Source organism: Lissotriton vulgaris, chromosome 4_1 (genome assembly GCF_964263255.1).
Source record: "Lissotriton vulgaris chromosome 4_1, aLisVul1.2, whole genome shotgun sequence".
Taxonomy (NCBI): Eukaryota; Metazoa; Chordata; class Amphibia; order Caudata; family Salamandridae; genus Lissotriton; species Lissotriton vulgaris.
In genome coordinates, this window is record NC_141691.1 from 8678161 (window position 1) to 8696788 (window position 18628).

Consider the following 18628-nt stretch of genomic DNA (forward strand, 5'->3'; position numbering starts at 1 on the left):
GCCCGATCCACAGTCCCTGCAAAGAAGGGACCCGTGGAGGCACCGAGTGACGTGGGACCGGACCTCTTGGAAGACACTCAAAAAGCTGACTGCGCAGCTTCTGAGGCATCCTCGACGTTGTGCTTTGGGGATTGAGAACCCCCACCACCGAGCAGCCCTTGCACCGAAGATCAGCCCTCCAGCATCTCCACGATCTGCGTGGGGCCCTTTTGCATTGTGCCACTCGACGCGCCATCCCGGCCACTAGCCACGTGGTCAGCGGCCATCTTGGCGACGAACCCGAAGATTTAAACAGCAGGTCTGGTTGCTCCAGACCTACCCAAGCTCCTGTGAAAAGGAGCACCCGCTCTGACCTTGCTGGTCCGAGTGAACAGCATCTTTCAACTTCTGCGTGGCTTGCATTTGCCAAGGCCTGTTTGCTCCGATCAGGTCGCCGACACCGCCAACAGCGAGATGCCTACGTGGGACAGCTCGTGACCGACTCCTGGACGTCCTCGACCCCGGGTATCCACGTGGCTGCAGAAAGAAGCTACCCAACAACACCTGTTTGCACCCGACATCGCCTGGTTCCAATCTGGTTCCACGGTAGTCACTGGCTAGTGACTTTGAACACTGTCCCCTCTGCTTTCAGGTCTTCACATCTTCCGATCCACCCTTGGATCCACCGGAACTCTTCTCATCGAGCCGCCTGCAGCATCTTCAGCTCCAAGCACCATCGACCAGCGTGACGAAACCCGACACAACTTCGACCCTGTGCACCCGCTTCCTGTGGGTGAGGTAACTCAGCTCCGCCGGTGCTCCTGCACTGGTACACATCCCAAGGGCCTGTGTTTTAAGTTTCAGCTCCGTAGGTCACTCGGAAGGTTCCTAACTTTCTAACTTTGTGCTTTTTATGCACCATAGACTTTATATTGAGAAGTGCGTGCACTTTGAACACTGCACCCGAGTCCCGTGGGCCTTTCCCGACTTAGTTAACTCCAGTCTCGAATAGCTCCAGCGATTCCCAAGGCCCTAGGCCTCTTCACTTTCCTCTAGGTATCTCTTATACCACTTTCTTAGTATATGGTTTAGGTGGCCCCTAGGGCTCATCCATATTGTGCAACTTTTGTGTATTTTAAACTGTCTTGTGATTTAACGCTTGTGCTTCTGTGCTCATAAAGAGTCCAGGGGATTTAATAGTTAATAAATCAATATATATTTTCAATATATATCTGTGTGGTGTCCCTTTCATTTGGTATTCAAGGGGGTTGTGTATGGTATAACAGCTGGCTTCACATGCCTTTCAGAGTTTAGCCTAAGACTGCTTTGTCCACGTTACCACTAGGATAACTGGTCTACAAGGTTGAATTACAACCATCATCATAAGGGTTGCTTGGCATGGTACAAAGTGATCACTAGAATTAGTGAGCATTATATACCAGGCCAACTTCTCACATTGGTGAGCAGCGGATTGGGATCTGAGCTTGCTGTTGTTTTACCATTACAATCTTTGAGATTATCATTTGAAAGATCATACAGGTACCTGCTAGGTACATATAAAACAAGACTAGTATACTTAAGTTCTACTGAACTTAGTTGTTGTAGAGCAAAGGGAGTAGCACACCCTAGCTACAACTACTAGATAGGTGTGAGAAGTTGGCCTGGTATATAATGCTCACTAATTCTAGTGATCACTTTGTACCATGCCAAGCAACCCTTATGATGATGGTTGTAATTCAACCTTGTAGACCAGTTATCCTAGTGGTAACGTGGACAAAGCAGTCTTAGGCTAAACTCTGAAAGGCATGTGAAGCCAGCTGTTATACCATACACAACCCCCTTGAATACCAAATGAAAGGGACACCACACAGATATATATTGAAAATATATATTGATTTATTAACTATTAAAATCCCCTGGACTCTTTATGAGCACAGAAGCACAAGCGTAAAATCACAAGACAGTTTAAAATACACAAAAGTTGCACAATATGGATGAGCCCTAGGGGCCACCTAAACCATATACTAAATAAGTGGTATAAGAGATACCTAAAGGAAAGTGAAGAGGCCTAGGGCCTTGGGAATCGCTGGAGCTATTCGAGACTGGAGTTAACTAAGTCGGGAAAGGCCCACGGGACTCGGGTGCAGTGTTCAAAGTGCACGCACTTCTCAATACAAAGTCTATGGTGCGTAAAAAGCACAAAGTTAGAAAGTTAGGAACCTTCCGAGTGACCTACGGAGCTGAAACTTAAAACACAGGCCCTTGGGATGTGTACCAGTGCAGGAGCACCGGCGGAGCTGAGTTACCTCACCCACAGGAAGCGGGTGCACAGGGTCGAAGATGTGTCGGGTTTCGTCACGCTGGTCGATGGTGCTTGGAGCTGAAGATGCTGCAGGCGGCTCGATGAGAAGAGTTCCGGTGGATCCAAGGGTGGATCGGAAGAGTTGAAGACCTGAAAGCAGAGGGGACAGTGTTCAAAGTCACTAGCCAGTGACTGCCCTGGAACCAGAGTGGAACCAGGCGATGTCGGGTGCAAACAGGCGTTGTCGGGTAGCTTCTTTCTGCAGCCACGTGGATACCCGGGGTCGAGGACGTCCAGGAGTCGGTCACGAGCTGTCCCACGTAGGCTTCTCGCTGTTGGCGGTGTCGGCGACCTGATCGGAGCAAACAGGCCTTGGCAAATGCAAGCCACGCAGAAGTTGAAAGATGCTGTTCACTCGGACCAGCAAGGTCAGAGCGAGGGCTCCTTTTCACAGGAGCTTGGGTAGGTCTGGAGCAACCAGACCTGCTGTTTAAATCTTCGGGTTCGTCGCCAAGATGGCCGCTGACCACGTGGCTAGTGGCCGGGATGGCGCGTCGAGTGGCAAGGTGCAAAAGGGCCCCACGCAGATCGTGGAGATGCTGGGGGGCTGATCTTCGGTGCAAGGGCTGCTCGGTGGTGAGGGTTCTCAATCCCCAAAGCACAACGTCGAGGATGCCTCAGAAGCTGCGCAGTCAGCTTTACGAGTGTCTTCCAAGAGGTCCGGTCCCACGTCACTCGGTGCCTCCACGGGTCCCTTCTTCGCAGGGACTGTGGATCGGGCTCTGAGAGGTCTGGGAGTCTGGTTCTTGTCGGGCTCTGGGCTCGGTCTCCGGCGGGAGGCGGCGGCAAAGCAGACGTCGAGTTGCTGGTTGGTACCTGTGTTCACAGGGTGGTCACTCCTTGGCCACAAGGGAGATTCTTCTTCAGTCTTCTGTGCAGCAGAATGTCGAAGTCCAGTCTTCTTCTTAGTTTTAAGTTGATTTCGGGATGATCTGCTGTGCAATGGCACTGCTCCCCCTCTTATTCCCAAACTGGGGGTGGATCACCTACTAGGTCCCTCCTCTGGGAGGAACCAGGAAGGGGGGCGGTTACACCCCCTTTCCTTTGTCCAGCTCCGCTCCAGGACTGGGGCTGGAAGGCCCCAGAACCGGTTTGGGCTGGCCTATGCACGGGGACACCTTGTGTGCCCCGGGCATGTCTGATTCTTTTCAGCCCTGTCCTACCTAATACACAAAATCCTGTCTGGGGTGGTGCTCGCACCTCCCAAGGCAGGAAACCCTTTGTCCAGGCCACCATCTGCCGAGTTTCGGTCAGCAGCAGGAGGCCAGACTGTAGCAGGGTTTCCGTTCTCCCACAGAACTGTGCATAGAGATCTAGAACCTTAGTGAGTTAGAATGATCCAAAAACTCATCTCAGTGTCAGAAATCTAGTTACCTAGCTAGCTACAGTGTCTCATGGATCATTATGGAATGATACATGTATTAGACAAACCAGAACATGATCTTTAGAATACCTCAGGAGTCGTGGAACACATGAACACTCTTTCGTTCTATAATCATTTCAAACCAAAACTGAGAGTCAGAGAACACAAGTGCAAGTTTGAAATATTTATTATTCAATGCAAAGTTCTCAAACGCAGTATCTTGTATAATACCAAAATGCAGATTATAAAAATCAGAGTCAGCAGCATAGTCACTAATCCATAGTAAGCAAAAGGTGCTAGCATGTTATAATGCAATTTCAATAGAAATCTATATCACCTATATTTCGCGCACCCTATCTAGCATATTATATTATATCTAAGAAGGTCTCATTCGGGCTTTAGCAGGGCGACCCCATACCTCTCAATGTCAGTAGGAGCAGTTCACATCAGCATCTACCAGTTCTCTTCATGCGCAGCACCAAGTGTCTGCGTTCATTCCGTGTAACTCTATCTTAAACCCGCGTAGAGCCCAAAATGTTGGCATCAACATTATTTGTGTTATGTCTAATGTCTAATGTGGTGCGAGGATCAGACTTCCCAGCAACCTTGTGTTAGGTTAATCTTAGAGTGTGCAGCTCTCAGTGTGCAGACAGTTGTACCAAGTGTACAAGGCAAAGCTGATAGCTTAGGAATAACATATTATTCTCAAATAAAACACCTCACCACTTCTAGGCTGAAAGCTACAACAACAAGTACGTGTCGTGTGCAAAACTGAAGCCTGAAGGAAAAACGGCTGTTTAAACATGTAATACACTCATGCTAACTTAACGCAATATATGTAATGAAGTATCCATATGACACCCCCCCATTGGTCCGAGCACCGCCAATCATAAGGGAAAAGGCAATACTAAATCAGATACACAATTTGAAAGCAAAATTCAATAGTTTTGAGCTAAAATAAGCTAAAAATATGTATGAATGAATATGTATGAATGAATATGTATGAATGAATATGTATGAATGCCTACAGTGGCATTAAATCTAAAAAATATCAAAAGTCTTGAACCAAAAGTCTTCCGCCCGGTTCAAAAATTATGAAATGTATGACCAGTTCGCATCCATTCAAATGTTTGTAAGAGAAAAAACCAAGGCACTCATCCGATATCCAAAGTCATGTGCCACTTAGACTTTATCTCCAGCAACATCACGTGAGCGAACTCTCCATCAGCTGAACATAGTCCATCCCTCCAATTCAGCGAGGGGAAAGTCATATTTCACAACAAAGCATTCCTTCCAGGCATCTCACGATTGGAAAGTATATGCAAAGAAAGTTGCAACAGCCTCCAGTATGAAATCACTGCCATCATCCGAAAATAGTTCAGCCATCCAATTTAGCAATGGGAAAGAACATACGTGCTCCTCCAGCATCGGATCCTCTTGCAACGTCAGAGGACAACTCGGTGGGTTCACCAGAACGCTGTGTGTCAGAAAGGCATTCGCCGCTGCAGAGATCTCCCATTGGCCCAGAACTCCATTTATCGCTGCCAAGGCCATAACTCTCTCGCCAGAACAGATCAGCTCGTGAGCCACAACGGGACGCATTAGCTGATCAAAATCGACGTCAGGAGCAGTCCTCAAGCATAGACACAAATCAATGGCCCAATCGAACTCGCAGTTTAGGCAGTGAAACACAGGTTGGACACACGTGAAGTCGGTGAACCGAAATGACAATCTATAGGCCGTGCTTAATGCTGCAAGCGGCAAAGTTCCATAGTAATTGAGCATCCGATTACGGCACAGTGTCAGGAGGCGTTGAACGGCGTCTTGCGCAGGATGGGCATCCATGTTTTATGAAGTAAAACACCAACAGAAAGCCTGCGGCCACAGCCAGCAACACAGGTATTCCACCAAACAAACTCCCAAAAATAGTGTGGAAAAACGTGGGAATGATACCAAAAACTTTTTCAAACGTAGTCACGAGTCCACTGCTTACTAGTTTGAAAAAATGTGCCAGCCCAGTCGTTGAAGCATTAAAAATCTGGTGTACCAGCTCGCAGAAATGAAAAGGCAAATCAGTGTTTAAAAGCGCCTGCACCTCTGTGCGGGTGTTAGCTATGTGAAGGACATAAGTTTCCCGGGCCGAACTCAGGGTCACTTGTTTTTGAGACAAAAGAGCCCTTATTCTGCTTAAACCATTGAATTTCGCTTCCAAGGTTGGGATCCGTGGCCAGATGGAGACATCTGAAGAGCCATGCGTGGGTGGGTAAAGCACGTTCTTGCAGCACACTACACGCTCTGATACAGTAACTATATAAGCCACACCAATTAATAAACCACAACATAATTCGTTGTTTAAAAGCAAATAACTACCATTAGCTAATAATGTAAATGTGGGCACTACTGCTGGAACTGGCGTGCCTTTTAAAACACATGCTAAATTTGGGCGGTCCTGATTACAAGAACCGTGTAACTGAATGTGTCTGCATATTAATGAATGGTCAGGTGACTGTGTGCATTCCTCACCATTAAGATTCACTTCTTTTCCATCTTTCAAACATCTGTATGTGTATGGTAAGGACCATGCCTCATGTAGGAATGCATTGCCTAGTGGCTCATATCGTCCTATAGCAATATATCGCATACAGTTAGTAAATTTATATAAAGGAAATGGTAATGTAATTAAACCATGAATAAGCCACGTGGCAGTGGTTGTTTCAGCAACAGAGAAAGGTAAGGATTCTAGTTTCTCAATATGTAACATAGAAAACGATGCATCACGCATTGAAAGCATGCGCTGTTTATCAGTAAGATTAAAAGGTGCAAAAAGTGATGAAACGTTCAATGAGGTCCAGGGAACTCGACCAGCCTTAATTGTCTGTAGAGTCCAGGCAAACTGCATTACAGAACGTAATTGATTTTGACCATGGTATAACGTGGACACTTCATCATGTACAATATCAACAACAGAAGAAACAATATTATCCAATGTGTAAATTCTGGATGAAAGCGTGTTAATACTATTATCGACCACTGCAAGCACTTTTTCCAAATTGGCTTGATCAATAGCCCTCAGGCGTTTAGCTGCTTCGACTCTTGAAAATTTCCAAATTTCATTATAAATAGCATAAATAAAGCGTTTAGACCTACCCATAGTTGGGCCTTTTATAAAATCATTTAACTCTATGTTTTCATTCAACTGGGACAGATGCAGTTTAACTGCAGCTAAAGTGGAATGTTGTAACCAGTTCTGACACAATTTGCCTACTGAATAAGTTGTAATAGTGTGATCTTGGTCAAACCTGGGATCTGGCCTGATGTGTGTAAAACCCTCAGACAAACCCAAAAAACGACTCTGGCAAGAATCAGAGCTTCTTTGCCATAAAAGCCACCCATCCGGATCAAAACTGGAAATATTAAAGGAGGAATTCTGCAAAAGTGTTTGTATCTCACTTATGGACAATGTAGTGAAATTACTCCAACCAGAATATTCTTCCAAATCAGGGATAGTAGGGGTATTTAATTTTTTAGATGTGGCCAATCCAAAACATGTTGTTTGGGAAATAGTCGAATTTAAAAACAACATGTGATTTGGGATGAGACATGCACGATGCAAAGCCTCAGTGCCTTGTACCTGCCAATCTTTGGTACCCCAAACCGATTTAAGGTCAATAACATCCTTCCATAACTCATAGCCATCCACAGATAACCTTTCTAGAAAGGACTTTGAATACAACAATTTTGTGTCAGTCAGTCTAAATTTTGGCATTGATTTTTGTTTCACCTTGAAGTAAAACGACTCAGGATTTGATTGATTAAAATCTGTAAAGTAAGAGTATTTTCCCAAAAAAGTACTTGAGCTCCCCTGTAAAGGAGCAGGGCAATGTTCCCACTGAGTGTAATTCACAGGAACCCGCCTGGAGCTTGTCTTGTGCAAGAAATGATTTCCATAATGTTGGTAACAAAATAAATCACCATAATTGACAGAATCTAAATACAAATCCTCATCATCAAAGGCCGCATAATATTTTAAATCAGAGAACAATGCTTCTACTGCCTGAAGATCCCAATCATCAGAACGAATATTTTGCTTAATCACATCTCCCATGTTTACTCTAAGCACATTAGGAACATTAATAACTTCTGTGGGGCCATGTATCTGAAACCTAACCGCATCCCACACAATCCCATCAAGGACAGGCCAAGCAGTAATTTGTACTGAATGTAAGTCTCTCTTTAGTCTGTGTGCTGAATGCGAGGAGGAGTGTGGGGCCAATGTTCCATTAAGGTACCGAATTCCTGTTCTTTCTTTCACATAATGGCCATCAATCAGGCGGAAAAAATAAAACACAAAACCAATTGACATAAAAAGATAAAACGAAAATAGTATCAGCCAAACGTATGTCCAAGGCGGAATTAAAAAATGTTTTTTAAACAACGTGGCATATTTTGCAATACTTGATGGCTTCTTTGAAAGTTCCGAATCAGAGTCAAAAGAGAATCTGGACTGGTTAGCCAAACGTGCATGTAAATCGGACATGGATAAATCAGCAGGATCTGCATAGGTCACCTCATCAATGTTAGTAACTGGAATAGTATTTAATAAAGGACTTGTGATGGCAGGCATCTCGAGGGACACCTCCTGATCTGCACCGGATGTAATAGCCAGCACAGAGTGCCTCACCATGGAAGGACAGGATACAGCCGGTGTCATGCTATGAAGAATCGGCCACCCTGTGTGTCTTGACATTGTCAATAGAAATAAATCTGTTTTCTTTACGACCTGGAAGTGGTGGTAAAATGACTGTTCTTGTGCCCTTCACTCCAAGGACCCGAACTGGTGCTCGATATGAGGGACCAAATTCCTTTTTGTTATCGATCTTCTCTCGAACCAGTTCTCCAACTTGGGGTAGCCAGCCAACTACCGGGATCTGCAACGCATCATCCGACGTGGAGGGCAAGTGTTCCTTTGCAAGACTGTCTCTGGTCTTTTGTAGATCCTGTAAAACATTGCAATGTTCATCTACGTCAAAGGCCGCGGCCTGGGCCTGGCAGTCTGCACCATCAAGGTCAGGGACGTACATCTTGATACCAAAGAGCATTTCGTATGGGGTCCGCCCACCCAGAGACCTTCTAGGGAGATTATTAAGCGCACGCTGCACGCCATAGAGGTGGGTCAGCCAGTTTCTACCAGTGCCTATAACTCGGGCTGTCAAAGATTGCTTTAAGTCGCGGTTCATTCTTTCTACCACAGAATTGCCCTCAGGCCTGTAGGGGCTTGAAAACTTCACCTGTACTCCCAACGAAACCATAGCATCCTTATACGCCTTAGAGGCGAAAGCCGGACCCTGGTCCGAATGGAAAGCACCACAAGCAAAGATTCCCACAAAGACACGCAAATCCTTAATGACAGTCCGTGAATCAGCGCTGCGATGCGGCCATAACCACACAAAGCGTGTGCATGAGTCAACCGCTACTAAGATGTATTTATACGCAGTATCAGAAGAAAAAGGACCGCAGTGATCCAAATAAACACAACCAAGCGGTTTATTAGAAATGTACAACTTTGTCTGAGGCGGACGCGCAGCAGTAGAAGGCTTAATCTGCTGACAAATGTCACACATAAGGACATAATCGCGCGTCTGTTTGTACAGTCCCCGCCACCAGAACCTCTGTTGTAGCTGAGATACAGTGGCTGAGACGCCCGCATGCGCAGACGCCACACCTTCATGAGCCGCTGTAATCAGAGAAGCTCTGCGATCCGAGTTGGGAATCAGACGCTCTCCAACTTCAGGAATTTTCACATAAGGAACCTTATCGGGACTTAAGTGGTATGTGTATTTCGAAGGGAACCCCGCAGGATATTTACCTCCCTTCGCCGTGGCAGCAACAGCCGCCAAGATGTCGTCATCTATTTTGCTCTTGGACCTCGTGACCGCTGCAACTAAGTATTTTGATACCGCAGACTTCGCTGCCTCATCAGCAAGCGAATTGCCAACAGCGTGGACTCCCACGCGCTGGTGGCCGAGAGTATGAATCACAAACACGAGCGGCAGCTTTTCTTTAAGTTCCGCCACTCGGACCCAGATCATTTTATGTTTTATTGTGCTACCTTTGGAATCACGAAAATCATTCTGAATCCAAAAGAACAAGTTCTCATTGTAAGACTGGACACAGTAGTAAGAATCACTTACGATTAAAGTTGTCACACTAGGATCTGCGTACTCCAATGCAAGCATAAGAGCACGGAGCTCTGCTAATTGTGCGGTGCAGTCTCCAAGTGTCTGCGTGTGCACGACACTGGACTTGAACTCATCGTTCACCATGGCACCGACCACAATGGCGCAAGCGGAAACGTAGGCATGTTTAGAGCCATGCGCAACCTGCGCCGAACCATCCGTGTAAATGATACAGTGGAAATCCTCCAACGGCCGCATTGCTAAAGGAGCAGGATGAACAAATTCATACTGTAAATACTCCTGCGACCGTAAAGCGGCGTCAAAAATAAACGTGACATCCTGAGATGTCAAGGAAGTAGCCCACTGAATCCACCGAGGGTGCAAAGCTTTAGAATTAGGTACACTGGCTTTCGTGAACGCCTCCAAGGCAGGACACGGGGTTACAACCAACATGCGCTTTCCCTGCGACAGGGCACGTTCTTTAAGAATTGCCATCTGCACAGCCGTTAACACTTTCTCCACAGTGGAAAAACGCAGTTCAGCCGAAGTGTACAAGTGTGACTTGTAAGCAATAGGTACAGTATCCCCCTCATTAAAAGTCAGGTACGTGAAACCCACCGTCCCAGGGATTATTCTTATCACCAGGTTGGTCCGGTTATCACGGGTCTGTAAGTAGTCAGAAGTGAGCAAATCAGCCTGCAAAGACTGCAGAATGGCTGAATGCTCAGGCAGCCAGCATGATTTAGAAAAAGATGGTTGTACCAAGGCATATAAAGGCTTGATACGCTGGGCATATTCCGGAATGTATGTCCTCCCGAAATTTAAAAAACCCAGTAAAGACTGTAATTTTTTCAGTGTTGTCGGAGAGCGCAACTGCGCGCACTTCTCCAGGAAGTGAGGAGCCAATCCCTTTCCTTCATGGTTAAGTTCATAACCCAGAAACAACACTGTGTACTCCGCAATGTGTGATTTTGCAAAGTTAAACTTGTAACCCATGTCTGCAAAGTTACAAATTATGCTGTTTACTCGACACAGATGCACCCAAAGCTCGTCGTCTGTGAGATAAATGTCATCCACATACGAACATGCAACTGGGTCGAAACTCTCCAAAAGAGAGACAATGCGAGCGGAAAACACTCCAGGACTATTTTTATATCCCATTGGGAGTCGTTTAAACTTTTTTTGTACGCCGCCGCATGTAAAACTGGTCCATTGGGAACTTAGACCATCTAATCTATGTGCATAAAAACCATTGGAAATGTCAAGCGTGGTTTTGAACCGTTTACGCTCAAGACTATTCACTAGGGCAGAGCCGTGAGTATTCTGTACTGCACAGTTACGGCAATGCGAGTTCAAATGCCGGTAATCCAAAACTAGACGATATGAGCCGTCCGGCTTGTTAACAGTAAAAAGGGGATTATTCATTGGTGACACACACGTTTCAATTACACCTTGATATTCCAATTGTTCAAGGATAGCCGCGACCGAAGCTTTAGCTTCACGCCGTATGGGGTACTGGGGTTGTGGCTGAGGCTGTGACCGTAATGGAATCTCATGGCTAGGGGACAATTTATCCCAGCCACACTGATTTCGGTACACAGCCGGCGCAAGCGCCAGAGCCCACTCTTCTGCAAAATGCAGCGCTTCCACTCTCGGTACAGTGTGCGCGAAACTGGGGAGGATTACCTCCTCCCCTCGCGGAGCTGCGAGAACAAAAGGTGGGGGCCAGTCAGCCTCCGAAAGCAAAATGTCATACGTATCTGAAAGATTTTCCCAAAATACCCCTTTTACAGTTCGCTGCATGTCACCTTCAATTAACAGGACAATTTCAAAAAGTCTTTCAGGGGGAGCAACATGTGTATCAGCTGTTTCGATCACAACATAAGTGTCAGTCGCTGTCACCTTCAACAGTGGACGGAGGGCCTCTCTCACTATGGTAATCTCCGCCGCGCTGTCCAGCAAGGTCAGAGCCCACGTCAGATTCCGAAGCCGCGTTCTCACTATCTGGGGCATATCGATGCGCCGTTAAGGCAGCGACTTTCTTCTTGGCAAACTGCGGTCTCTTTGGCGTAGAGTCGTCCCGCTTGTCCCCTTCACTTCGCGTGCGGGGCTGGCCACGTCCTTGCTGACCACCCCTGCCCCTGCCGCCCCCTCCACCACCGGTTGACGGAGCCGATGAGTCCTGAAAGGAACGAGGAGAGCGTTGGTCAGTTGCCTGATATCTGTCAGGCGATTTAATCGTAGCGCGATCGCGCAATTCATAAACTCGCTCAGACTGCGCAGGTTGCGAAGGTGTCGGACTAGAGACCTGTGTCTGTTGTTGCTGTTGGTTACCCCTATTCTGCTTTTTCGGCCAAGTTTGTTTTTTGGACTTGGGCTGTCCACCTGTTTCCGAAGACTGCCCCTGGGGTTGCTTCTTTTCTTTTTCAAGAAAAACTTTCGCACCCCTTGAATTGCGGCCAACCGTTTTATAAGCCGCCACAATAATTTTTGCCAGCTGACGGGGTTTCTCGGCATCGGGTACTAACGCCAGACCATTGGCCACTTGAAAGTTCATTGCATCCCCTTTTACATTGGCAAGGATAATACCGCAAACTGTCTCAAATGAACCGTTCAGGCGCATACCCAACTCAACCGCCGACTCAGGTCCGTGATCATCCTGAACACGCTTGAGGATCGCAGACAGGTTCGAAACTGACGGTGTGCCAAAGCACCTCGAGTAAACCGCTGCAAAAGTCTTACCCCATGTCTCACAGTCAGCAAGGTCCGGGGCTATTTCCTTCGGTAAACTAAGCGTAAGAATCCGGTGTTTTTCACTCGGAGTCGTATTAGGAAACACAGCCTCTAACTGGTCGAATTTCTCGGCTAGCCAGTAAGGAAATTCATCCGTACTATCTGGCTTTTTGCCCATAACGGAATTCACCAAGACAGGACTGATTTTCAAACCAGCCTGTTCTGCTCGAAGCTGCGCACCTGCGGGGGCTGCGCCTTGAATATTACGACTAATGTAATGAACAAGCGCTCTAATCACTCCAACCGAGACCTCATGTAGACGTCTCAGGTCGGCTACGTTACACGTGGCGCGATTAGGATGAGGAGTAAATCCACCCAAGGCGGGCCAATTTGTGCCCGGAATGGACAAAGGACCTAACCTCGTAGCGTTCAAAGAATGGGGTAGGGCGCCACCAAACCAAACACCGTGCTGCCAAGCGTCAATAGGTACTTCCAGTGCCCTGTACGGAGCATAAGCTGCCGGTACTGCTGAGGCAGTGTATGTGTGATAGACACCCGAATTAGCGTCTACTTCCGGAAATGTCACCCAGGAATAAAACAATTCGTACGGGTACGCATGTTCCGCACTCACAACTAGAACCACAGCTAAGCCTTCAGCGGGTACATTATATCCCCGCAAGTGATCGCGAACCGCGACGCGGCTATGCTGCGCTATTTCCACTGCCATGTTAGCACAGGAAGATGAAAAACCAGACAAAGAACTGTGTGTAGCACAACTGGGTAGTAATTCAAAGAAACCGTTTTTTAGAAGAATTCAAGCTTGAAAACACCTATCACATAAATAGGTAGGTTTTTCCGACACCACCGCTTTCCGGAAACGGGAATGAAGGTGTCAAGGTCTGAATGTTATACTACTCGAGTGTCATGAAATACGGCCAACCAATCCGTTGGGCGCCATGTAGCAGGGTTTCCGTTCTCCCACAGAACTGTGCATAGAGATCTAGAACCTTAGTGAGTTAGAATGATCCAAAAACTCATCTCAGTGTCAGAAATCTAGTTACCTAGCTAGCTACAGTGTCTCATGGATCATTATGGAATGATACATGTATTAGACAAACCAGAACATGATCTTTAGAATACCTCAGGAGTCGTGGAACACATGAACACTCTTTCGTTCTATAATCATTTCAAACCAAAACTGAGAGTCAGAGAACACAAGTGCAAGTTTGAAATATTTATTATTCAATGCAAAGTTCTCAAACGCAGTATCTTGTATAATACCAAAATGCAGATTATAAAAATCAGAGTCAGCAGCATAGTCACTAATCCATAGTAAGCAAAAGGTGCTAGCATGTTATAATGCAATTTCAATAGAAATCTATATCACCTATATTTCGCGCACCCTATCTAGCATATTATATTATATCTAAGAAGGTCTCATTCGGGCTTTAGCAGGGCGACCCCATACCTCTCAATGTCAGTAGGAGCAGTTCACATCAGCATCTACCAGTTCTCTTCATGCGCAGCACCAAGTGTCTGCGTTCATTCCGTGTAACTCTATCTTAAACCCGCGTAGAGCCCAAAATGTTGGCATCAACATTATTTGTGTTATGTCTAATGTCTAATGTGGTGCGAGGATCAGACTTCCCAGCAACCTTGTGTTAGGTTAATCTTAGAGTGTGCAGCTCTCAGTGTGCAGACAGTTGTACCAAGTGTACAAGGCAAAGCTGATAGCTTAGGAATAACATATTATTCTCAAATAAAACACCTCACCACTTCTAGGCTGAAAGCTACAACAACAAGTACGTGTTGTGTGCAAAACTGAAGCCTGAAGGAAAAACGGCTGTTTAAACATGTAATACACTCATGCTAACTTAACGCAATATATGTAATGAAGTATCCATATGACAAGACTTGTGTCTGTGGTGGCAGCGTCCATTTTGTGAAGCTGAGGCTCTGTTTAACTTTAACCGGGGTTAAGGCTACGCACATGTCGTGTCCCTCTAGAAGGGTGGAATGCTATCCCCGTCGCCAGAATTGGCGAGGGGATAGTATTCCAATTCGTATGACACCTTACTCGACATGTTTTGATAAAGCCAAACCAAAGATAGCATTTAACCGCGAGGATTATAATGCACTTAAGAGTATATGGTATGGCAATATCCCGGAACGGCTTAGGGAGTTGTTCCCGACAGCTGCAGACAGGCTCAGCTCATGCCAGAGCACCATCTCACATATTTCCAAGCACTCTGCCTCCAGGATTGATGAGGCCTTCCATAGGAGTGGCTGATAGGAACATATGTGTCCAGTTTAGGGTTAGGCACAGACATACTGTACCTAAGTAAGAGGTGGTTACACCGACTTACCCCAGCTGAGTGTTCAGCCAGTTGTGTCAAAGATGGAGGCCAGGCCAGGGGTGGCACAATACGTGCTGCAGCCCCTGGTAGGCCTTGGATACACCTATGCCCTGGGCACCTAGGGTGCACTCTTACAGGGGCTCATAAGGTGAACCAGTTCCAATTCGTAATGCACCTAAAGTGCATTGGCATCAATTTAGAGAGAGAACAGCAGGCTGTGGGTCTGATTAGCAGGCCCACAGCCACATTAAGTCAGAAACCAGTGAAGCAAAAAGCAAAAATTTGGGGTGACCATAGGATAGCAGACCCTACTCTCCTACATAACCCCCCCCAAACGCAGGGACATTAGACTAACCTTGACCAGTTGTGTCTTCATGTTCTAAGTGGAAGTACCTGGAGAGACCATCTGCGTTGCCATGGTCAGTCCCTGGGCGGTGCTCCACTGTAAAGTCCATCCCCTGTAGGGAAATGGACCACCTGAGTAGTTTGGGGTTTTCACCCTTCATCTGATTAAGCCATAGGAGGGGCTTATGGTCGGTCTGAATCTTGAAGTGAGTGCCAAATAAGTATGGTCTCAGCTTCTTCAGGGCCCACACCACAGCAAAGGCCTCCCTCTCTATAGCTGACCAACGTTTCTCTCTGGGGGTCAGCCTTCTGCTAATGAAAGCAATGGGCTGGTCCTGGCCATCTACATTAAGCTGTGAAAGCACTGCTCCCACTCCCAACTCAGAAGCATCTGTTTGGACAATGAACTCTCTTGAGTAGTCAGGACTCTTCAGGATAGGTGCAGAGCACATGGCCTTCTTCAGGTCATCAAATGCCTTTTGACAGATTTCTGTCCACTGAACCTTTTTGGGCATCTTCTTGGATGTCAGATCATTAAGAGGAGTCACAATGGACCCATAGTTCTTAACAAACTTCCTGTAGTACCCAGTCAGGCCCAAGAAAGCTCTGACCTGAGTCTGGGTAGTTGGAGGGGACCAGTCCTTGATGGTCTGGATCTTACTCTCCAGTGGTTGAACTTGGCCTCCACCTACAAGGTGGCCCAGGTATACAACCTTGCTCTGCCCTATCTGGCACTTTGTTGCCTTGATAGTGAGGCCTGCCTTCTGCAGAGCCTCAAGCACTTCCTTCAGGTGGATCAGGTGATCCTCCCAGGTGGAGCTAAAGACAGCAATATCGTCCAGATAAGCTGCACAAAAGTCATCCAACCCAGTGAGGACTTGGTTCACCAACCTTTGGAAGGTGGCAGGTGCATTTTTCAAACCAAAGGGCATCACCACAAACTGATAATGCCCACTAGGGGTAGAAAATGCTGTCTTGGCTTTAGACTCCTCAGCTAACCTGATTTGCCAGTAGCCAGCTGTCAAGTCAAATGTGCTCAAATATTTGGCAGAAGCCAACTTGTCAATGAGCTCATCTGCCCTTGGAATAGGGTGTGCATCTGTCCTGGTGACAGCATTGAGTCCTCTGTAATCCACACAGAACCTCATCTCTCTCTTGCCATCTTTGGTGTGAGGTTTGGGGACCAGAACCACTGGGCTAGCCCAGGGGCTCTCTGAAGGCTCAATGACACCTAATTCCAGCATCTTTTGCACCTCAGTCTTTATACAGTCCCTGACGTGGTCAGGTTGCCTGTAAATTTTGCTCTTTACAGGAAGACTGTCACCAGTGTCCACCACATGTGTACACCAGTTAGTCTGACTGGGTGTCAAGGAGAACATATGCCCGTATGCCTGTAGAACTTGTCTGCAGTCATGTTGCTGATGTTCAGTGAGGCTGCCACCTAAGGCCACACCATCAACTGAACCATCCTCAGGGTTCTGAGTGAGCAGGTCTGGGAGAGGGTCACTCTCTTCCTCCTGTCCCTCATCTGTAGCCATGAGCAAGCCCATGTCTGCCCTGCTGACATATGCCTTCAATCTGTTCACATGGAGCACCCTGTGGGGGCTCCTGGGAGTTCCTAGGTCCACCAAGTAGGTAACCTCTCCCTTCTTTTCCAGAATTGTATGGGGTCCAGACCATTTGTCTTGGAGTGCTGCTGGGGCCACTGGCTCCAACACCCATACCTTCTGTCCAGGCTGAAACTCAACAAGGACAGCCTTTTGGTCATGCCAAGCTTTTTGTAATTCTTGGCTAGCCTCAAGGTTTTTGGATGCCTTTTCCATGTACTCTGCCATCCTGGAGCGGAGACCAAGCACATAGTCCACTATGTCCTGTTTAGGCTTTTTGAGAGGTAACTCCCATCCTTCCTTCACAAGACACAGGGGTCCTCTTACAGGGTGCCCAAACAACAATTCAAAGGGGCTGAAGCCAACCCCCTTTTGAGGGACCTCTCTGTAAGCGAACAAAAGGCAGGGCAGAAGGATGTCCCATCTTCGCCTGAGCTTTTCAGGTAATCCTTTAATCATGCCCTTTAGGGTCTTGTTAAACCTTTCAACAAGCCCATTGCATTGTGGGTGATAAGGAGTGGTGAACTTGTAGTTTACACCACATTCCTTCCACATAGCTGTCAAATATCCAGACATGAAGTTGGTACCTCTATCTGATATTACCTCCTTAGGAAACCCCACTCTGGAGAAAACTCCAAGTAAGGCCCTGGCCACAACAGGAGCTGTTGTGGTCCTAAGGGGAATTGCCTCTGGGTACCTGGTGGCATGATCCACTACCACCAGTATGAATCTGTGCCCAGATGCTGTAGGGGGATCCATTGGACCAACAATATCAATCCCCACTCTCTCAAAGGGAACCCCCACCACCGGTAGTGGTATCAGGGGGGCCTTTGTTGTTCCACCTGCTGTCCTGCTAAAGGAATATCATGGGCCAAGGTGAGTAGGAAGCCCCTAAATTGCAGAGGTATAACCAACCTCCTGGTAGCACCAGGCTTGGGGTCTCTAGCCTCTGAATAAAGGAGTCCATCGTCCCAATATACTTTATGGGCACCTTGTGCATTCCCAGCAGCCTCAGCAGCAGCCTGCTGTCTGAGGGGTTCAAGAGAAGGACAGGTTAACTGAGCCTGCCCCAAGTCTGCCCTAGAAGGTCCCCCTGTCCCCAGAAACTCAACCTGATCAGGTTCAAGCTCTTCAGGGACAGTTCCTTCAGGGGTCTCAAGATCAGTTTCCTGTGAAGCCTGATCCTCACTTGTAGGCAGTTGGGAAGGCGCAGCCTTAACCCTCCTGTTCTTCTTCTTGGGAGGTACTTGGTCCATTGTTCCAGGATCCAAGACCTGAGGTTCAGAGAGGCACTTTTTGGCCTGTGACCTGGTCACAGCAAGGACATGTGATGATATCCCTAACATCTCTGCATGAGTCCTGTACTCAACTTCTGACCATAGAGAGTTCTCCAGGTCATTGCCCAACAAACATTCTACTGGGAGATCAGCACTAACCACAACTTTCTTTAGGCCAGTTACCCCTCCCCAGGAAAAGTTAACAAGTGCCACACTATGTGTAGTAGTGACATTGCTGGCATTGGTCACCAGGTAATCATCGCCTGGCATGTATTGGCCAGGGTCCACAAAGTTAGGTGTCACCATAGTGACACTGGCACATGTGTCCCTGTAAGCTTGAGCCACTTTGTTGTTAATCAAAGGTGTCTGTCTGTATTTGCCCAGGTTACTGGGACTTATGTCAGGGGTCAAATCTATGTCCCCTTCACA